Here is a 7,725-nt window from a genome sequence, read left to right on the forward strand (position 1 = left end):
CCCAGCAGGTCGAGGCTGCGGTGGCCGGGAGCGGCCACTGCACTCAAGTCTGGACGACAGAGTGAGACTCCAACTCAAAAAAAAAAATAAGAAGAATGTAAACGAGCAGAAAATGAATATTCTAGTTGTCCAAGGTGTGATTAACAAGAAATTCACCTATATAAGCATCTATAGCAAAATAATAACAATTATAAGCTAATTTTTTTTTTTTTGAGTTGGAGTCTCACTCTGTCGCCCAGACTGGAGTGCAGTGGCCGCTCCCGGCCACTGCAGCCTCGACCTGCAGGGCTCCGGCGATCCTTCCGCTTCAGCCTTCCGAGTAGCCGGAATTACAGGCGCTCGCTACCACGCCCGGCTGATTTTTTGATTTATTGTAGAGATGAGGTCTCACTGCCCAGGTGAGTCTCGAACCCATGGGCTCAGGCAATTCACTCACCTCAGCCTCCCAAAGGCGCGGGATTACAGGCTGAGCCACCGAGCCAGCTGTAATCCAGATATTTAAATAGGAATGAATCAAGGGCTCCCATCACCTTGGGCACAAGGAACAGCTTCCTTTTTGCTAGATTTCTTAACTCCATCTGTGACCAGGCACCCCTTCCCTGTCACCGTAGTTCCTGGAGTTTCTTCTGTTCCTTTTTTTTTTTTTTTTTTGAGTTGGATTTCTCACTCTGTCACCCAGGCTGGAGTGCAGTGGCATGCTCACTGCCACTGCAGTGGCACACTCACAGCCACTGCAGCCTTGACTTGCTGGACTCAGGCCATCAAAAAATCAGCTGGGCATGGTAGTGCATGCCTGTAGTTCCAGCTACTCAGAAGGCTGAGGCGGAAGGATCGCCGGAGCCCACCAGATCGAGGCTGCGGTGGCCGGGAGCGGCCACTGCACTCCAGTCTGGGCGACTGAGTGAGACTCTGACTCAAAATAAATAAATAAATAAATAAAAATAAATATCTGGATTACCTGACATAATGTCTTATGCCACCTATAGCCAGAACGAAATGCTGTCTTGGAGCCTGCTGTTCATTTAAAAATAAACTTTGCAAAACAAAAACAAAAACAAAAAAACCCATGACAGCTACAGAAAATAGGAGAGAAATTATTTAAAATACCCTAAAAAACAGTTAAAACAATTTCTTTTGAAAGACAATTATTAGCTGGGCGTGGTAGCGCATGCCTATAGTTCTGGCTACTTGGAAGGCTGAGGTAGAAGGATCACCTGAGCCCAGCTGGTGGAGGTTGCAGTGGCCAGGAGTGTGCCACTGCACTCTAGCCTGGGCGACAATGAGACTCCAACTCAAAAAAAAAGAAAGAAAGAAAACAATTAAATACCGAGAAATGGAAGAAACTAAGAAACTGGAATAGAAGTAGACTACAATTGAAGTTATATAAAAGTGTCTCTAATTCAAATAAGAAAGCTAAATAAGCTTTGTCCCAAGCAGGTGTAGTTTAAAAAGGATGCTGGTTTATGGAATGCCCATGCCATGCCATTCCATTTAATTTTCTGAGTCAGAGTCTCTCTGTTGCCCAGGCTGGAGAGCAGTGGAACACTCACAGGCCACCACAGCCTCGACCTGCTGTGATCCTTCCGCCTCAGTCTTCCAAGAAGATGGAACCATAGGCATGCACCACCATGACCAGATACTTTTTTGATTTATTGTAGAGACAAGGTCTCACCAAGCTACCCAGGCTGATCTCAAACCCCTAGACTCAGGCAATGCTCTCATCTCTGCCTCCCAAAGTGCTGCAATTACAGGTGTGACCACCATACCCAGCCTCATTCTCACTTTTTTTTTGTTTTTTTTGAGTTGGAGTCTCACTCTGTTGCCCAGACTGGAGTGCAGTGGCCACTCCCGGCCACCGCAGCCTCGACCTGCTGGGCTCTGGCTATCCTTTCGCCTCAGCCTTCCGAGTAGCCGGAATTACAGGCATGTGCTACCACGCCCAGCTGATTTTTTAATTTATTGTAGAGATGAGGTCTCGCTGCCCAGGCGGGTCTTGAACCCACGGGCTCAGGCAATCCACTCACCTCAGCCTCCCAAAGGCATGGGATTATAGGCTGAGCCACCGAGCCCAGCTCATTCTCACTTTATAACAACAAAGCTGCCCTCATAGCGCTCTCAAACAGGAGAAGGAGACAGGACCAAAGCTCTCACAGAGTCTATGAGTACACACAGTACACAACACTTAACAGACTAGAACACCTGGGCCAAGTTTTGAGGGCTGAGGAAACATAAGGTCCTGCAGAAAGGGACGGAGGTGTGTAGAGGTGAGCGTACAGCATGTGCAGAGGCATGGGCAAGCAGGGAGCACCGCAAGAACCCCAAGGAGCTCATTGCCCACTGTGGAGGGCAAGACACACAAGGGGAGTCTGGAGCTAAAGCCAAGGAGGTGGTAGAAGCCATACTAGGCTACATGGAACGAATTACGTTCATGAAAACCAAACTACCACTGGACTCATGAGTTAGAAAGATTACGAGGCACCCTTTGGAAGAGAAACTGGGGCTAGATGGGAAGACCAAGTAAAAGAGTACAACTGTAACCTAGGCAAGAAATTACTACAACCTGATCTAAGGCTGAAGTAAGGGAGACAGAGGAGAGGGAACATTTAGGAGGTGGTAGGGACAGAAGTGGGTGACAAACGCAGGAGGAAAAAGGAACTCTTCCAGTATGTCTGAGTTTCCTACCTTGGGAACCTGAGAGGACAGTGGCGCTCTTCCTGAAATGGGGGCTCCAGAAAGAGGAGCAGGTGGTGGGAGAAGATAAGACCACCTACAGTCTTCTCATGCCGCAGGTGCCCGGGAGACATCCAAGTGCCGTCCCGTAGGCAGTCATCACATTATGCCACACATACCCTTACCAAAAACCTGAAATGGTTCACCAGTGACCTTATAAGGTCTCCAGAATCACAGGATCTACCAGGAGATCCTGATCTCTTTCCAGAAGCCAGAACTCTAAGCGGGAAGGAAAGCATGGCCAATAACAGCATTTATGCAACTCAAGAACTTTATGGCCAGCAAAATAGCCCCCTTACGCAGAGAAAACACTGGGCCTCCTACTCAACAACCTCGGAGCTGGAACTGTGTTTTGTCATTTACTAAGTGGGTCACTTAACCTCTCCAAGCCTCAGTTTCTTTCTCTGTAAAATATGATGACTTAGTCAAAGCTCTAATAGTTCCTCTTATTCAACTGTTAGTTCTAATATTTCTTATGAATGATTTACACAGAATTGTACTGTTGCATCTGGAGGAAAAAACAGCTTCTATGCTCCTTTTGTTTTCTGGGCTAATGATTAAACATGGTTTTCTTCTTCAAGTATCAATTTTTTTTTTTTGAGCTGGAGTCTCACTCTGTCGCCCAGCCTAGAGTGCAGTGGCCGCTCCCGGCCACCGCAGCCTCAATCTGCTGGGCTCCGGCGATCCTTCCGCCTCAGCCTTCCAAGGAGCCGGAACTACAGGCACGCACTACCACGCCCGGCTAAGTTTTTTATTTTATTATAGAGATGAGGTTTCTCCTGCCCAGCGGGTCTCTAACCCGCGGGAGTATCAATTAATTTTTTTTTTTTTTTAGTTGGAGTCTCAGTGTCACCCAGACTGGAGTGCAGTGGCCGCTCCCGGCCACCACAGCCTCGACCTGCTGGGCTCCGGCGATCCTTCCGCCTCAGCCTTCCAAGTAGCTGGAACTATAGGCGTGCGCTACCACGCCTGGCTAATTTTTTAATTTATTGTAGAGATGAGGTCTCACCTGCCCAGGCGGGTCTCGAACCCGCGGGCTCAGGCAATCCACTCACCTCAGCCTCCCAAAGCGCTGGGATTACAGGCTGAGCCACCGAGCCCGACATATCAATTAATTTTAAGAGACTCTAAAACATTGCCAACAACACCAAGTAAGCAGTGTGAAAATAAACAGAATTTAAAAGCTGTTAGAACCCCCAAAACACTAGAAGCCTTGAGAGAAATGTGACTGTGATCCTAGTCATATATAGTTAGTTACAACTTCTGCTTCTCAGAATATAGATTACCTTGCTTTCTTATTTTTCTTGTTCTGTACGAATGACTGGAGATTCTTTTTTACTGTTGAGTTGAGGTCTCACTCTGTGGCTCAGGCTGGAGTGCAGTGGCACGATCACAGTTCACCGTAGCCTCAAACTCCTGGGCTCAATCAATCCTCCTGCCTTAGCCTTAGCCTTCCGCGTAGCTGGGACTATAGGGACACACCACCATGCCTGGCTAATTTTTTCTAGAGATGAGATCTTACTACGCTTTCCCAGGCTGGTCTCAAACTCCTGGGCTCAAGCAATCCTTCCACCTCAGCCTACCTAAGTGCTGGGACTACAGGCATAAGCCACTGTGCACAGCCTGAGATTCTTAACTAATGATCCTTTCCACAGATTAACTTTCTTTTTGTTGTCCTGCTTTGCTTAGGCTAGATGACAGAAAACCCATGACTACTACACTTTCCCAAACATACCCTTCCCCAATAAGAAACACTGCTTATAACCAATCAAATTGCTGTAACTATGCACCAACCTGGTAAGAAAAATGTTATAATTCTGCTAAAAACACCTGTCTCTGCCTATATAAATGAAACCTTAAGTTCCCTACTTTAGAATGCTGACTCTATTCCTTTGGAGTTGGTGTTTCTGGGTGGGCCATCGTTAAACTTTGCACTTGAATAAACTTGCTTAATTTTTATTATTTTTAGAGTCAGACTCTCACTCTGTTGTCCAGGCTGGAATGCAGTGGCACACTCATGGCCACCACAGCCTTGACTCGCTGAGCTTAGGTGATCCTTCCACCTTAGCCTTCCCAAGTAGCTGCAACTATAGGCGCGCACTACCACACCCAGCTAAGTTTTTGATTTATTATAGAGATGAGGTCTCCCCAAGTTGCCCAGGTTGGTCTTGAACCCGCGGGCTCAGGCAATCCACTCACCTCAGCCTCCCAAAGCGCGGGATTACATGCTGAGCCACCGAGCCCGGCGATTCTGATTCTTTTGATTATTTTAGGCTGACACCAGGCTTTTAGGTCGCCAGCCTTTTTCTTGATATTTGTGGACATTTGTCTGATCTCTTTTTGTTGACACATCTAGCTGCAAAGGCAAGCTCATTAACTCACTTTTGTATGTCAAATGAAATTACCTGTTCCATTTGTTTAATAGCTCTATCACAGACATACTAATTATTAAAATATATATAGTGCCAATGAGATTCAATCACTTAATGAATATTTTACTAAGTTCTGTCCTGCAGTCCTAGAAGCTGAGAGCAAATTTACCAGAATAGCTGTTCAAACTGCTTGACTAGGAGAGGTAGAACTCAAACCAGAGTCAATTTCATAAGCAGGAACCACATGAAAGGGAAAACTATCATGGAATATCATTGTTAAATCGAGGAACAAGAAGAGGAGAGAGAGGTGATCTTGTGAACATGGAAGAGACCCAAGAAAATTCAATCAGAAAGATAAAACAACCTTTACTGCCCCAAGGAAATCAGTTTTGCAGTCAGGAAAATCCAAGCATTCTACCATGAATGAAGATATAGAGTGACTGGCTTAAAAAGGAGAGTGCATGTGGGGCGCGGTGGCTCAAGCCTGTAATCCCAGCACTTTGGGAGGCCTAGGCAAGAGGACTGCAAAATGAGCCCAGGGGTTCGAGACCAGTCTGGGCAACATGGTGAAACCTTGTCTCTAAAATAAATTTTAAAAAATTAGCCGGACGTGGTAACGTGCACCTGTAAGTTCCAACTAAGTGGAAGCCTGAGGCAGAAGGATCGCCAGAGCCCAGCAGGTTGACGCTGGGGTATCCGTGAGTGTACCATTGTACTCTAGTCTGGGCGACAGAGTGGATTCCAACTGAAAAAAGAAAAGGGAGAGTGCAGCTTCATGAGTTTTTTGTTGCATTAAAATTTTTCTTAAAGAAATGTAATGCTGCACAAACACATTATCCATAATAGCAATGATGGTATCTTAACTGTCAAGTAAGATCTCTACAGACCAGAGGCCTGATTCTGCAACCAGGAAGAAAAGGAACTCCACTGATACAGCCCATGAACTTAAAGTCCTTCACATTTCTTAGGGGGGGAATGCTAAAAGTTTTTGTTTCCACTCCAAATGAGAATAGAAGTATTACAATTTAACAGTATTTTATTTTGTTATCTATTTTTGAGTCGGAGTCTCACTCTGTTACCCAGGTTGGAGTGCAGTGGCCTGCTCATGGTCACCATAGCCTCCATCTTCTGCCTCAGTCTTCCAAGTAGCTAGAACCACAGGTGCAGGCCACCACACCCAGCTTGCTTGGTTGCTTTCTTGCTTACTTATTTATTTATTTATTTTAGAGACAAGTTCTCACCAAGTAGCCCAGGCTGGTCTCCAACCCCTGGGTTCAAGCAATTATCTTGCCTCTGCCTCCCAAAGAGCTGGGATTACAGGTGTGAGCCACAGTGCCCCAGCAATGTAACAGTATTCTAAAAACCTTTTCATTAAAGTAGTAAATTCATCAACTAAGCTTTTAAAATCCTCTACACTCACAGCATTTAGCATTTCCAAAATTTTAATACAACACTAACAATAGTCCCTTATTACTTCCTCCAAAATAAACATCTGACAAAGAGCCATTAGTCTTAATTCTATCATACTTCAAAACAATCCAAAACTTTCACTTTTTAAATACAGCTTTCTTCCATCGCCAGCAAACTGACAGTAATCTCTCTAGCTCTCACAACAATGACGCTTTCTTTAGGACAGAGCACACAGTGCATTCCAATATGCAAAATCGTTAAGTCTACGGGGGCTGTTCATTTGACAAAGATTTACTGAGCACATCCTATGTGTGTCTGGCACTGTTGTAGGCACTGTGGGAAAGGGAAAACTTCTTGTCCTCGAGGAGCTTACTTTCTATTTTAGGATATATCTGAGAACAAAACAAATATTATCTCAGAACGTGCAATCTACGAAGAAATAAAGCAGAAGAAGGGGACTGAGAGTAGGAGTGCTCTATAATGAAGCCTCTTTAAGGAGGTGACTTTTAAACAAACACAAGGGGAGAATCTCACATGAAAAGATGTGTGTGAGGAGAGTTCCAGACAAGCCAGAACAGCACATATAACGGACCTGAGGCAGGAGCAAACTCAGTCAACCATAAGACCAGCTGCATTGTTATTTTTCTCCTGCCTAGGGGCAAAGGTTGTTTCATTAATACAATACCTGTATGCCCCAGCCTCTATCCAAAGATATGTCTGAAAGGAGCTGCTCAATGGATAAATACGGAATGCTGGCTACCTTCCTAATGACTGAACATAACAGCCTAACCATCTCCCTCTTTTTTTTTTTTTTTGAGTCGGTGTCTCACTCTGTCGCCCAGACTGGAGTGCAGCGGCCGCTCTCGGCCACGGCAGCCTCGACCCGCTGGGCTCCAGCGATCCTTCCGCCTCAGCCTTCCGAGGAGCCGGAATGACAGGCGCGCGCTACCACGTCCGGCTGATTTCTTGATTGATTGTAGAGATGAGGGCTCGCTGCCCAGGCGGGCCTCGAACCCGCGGGCTCGGGCAATCCCCTCACCTCAGCCTCCCAAAGGCGCGGGATGACAGGCTGAGCCACCGAGCCCGGCTCATCTCCCTTTCAATAGAAGTGTACAGTCTGACACATTGTGACAGATCCCTCGATAGTCAAGGCATCCCCCGTCCAATGAGCTAATACCTATTTCACAGACGATTAGAGGCTGGGGGGGGGGGG

This window comes from Carlito syrichta, unplaced genomic scaffold, assembly GCF_000164805.1.
Source record: "Carlito syrichta isolate Samal-C Ts95f unplaced genomic scaffold, Tarsius_syrichta-2.0.1 Scaffold314713, whole genome shotgun sequence".
NCBI lineage: Eukaryota > Metazoa > Chordata > Mammalia > Primates > Tarsiidae > Carlito > Carlito syrichta.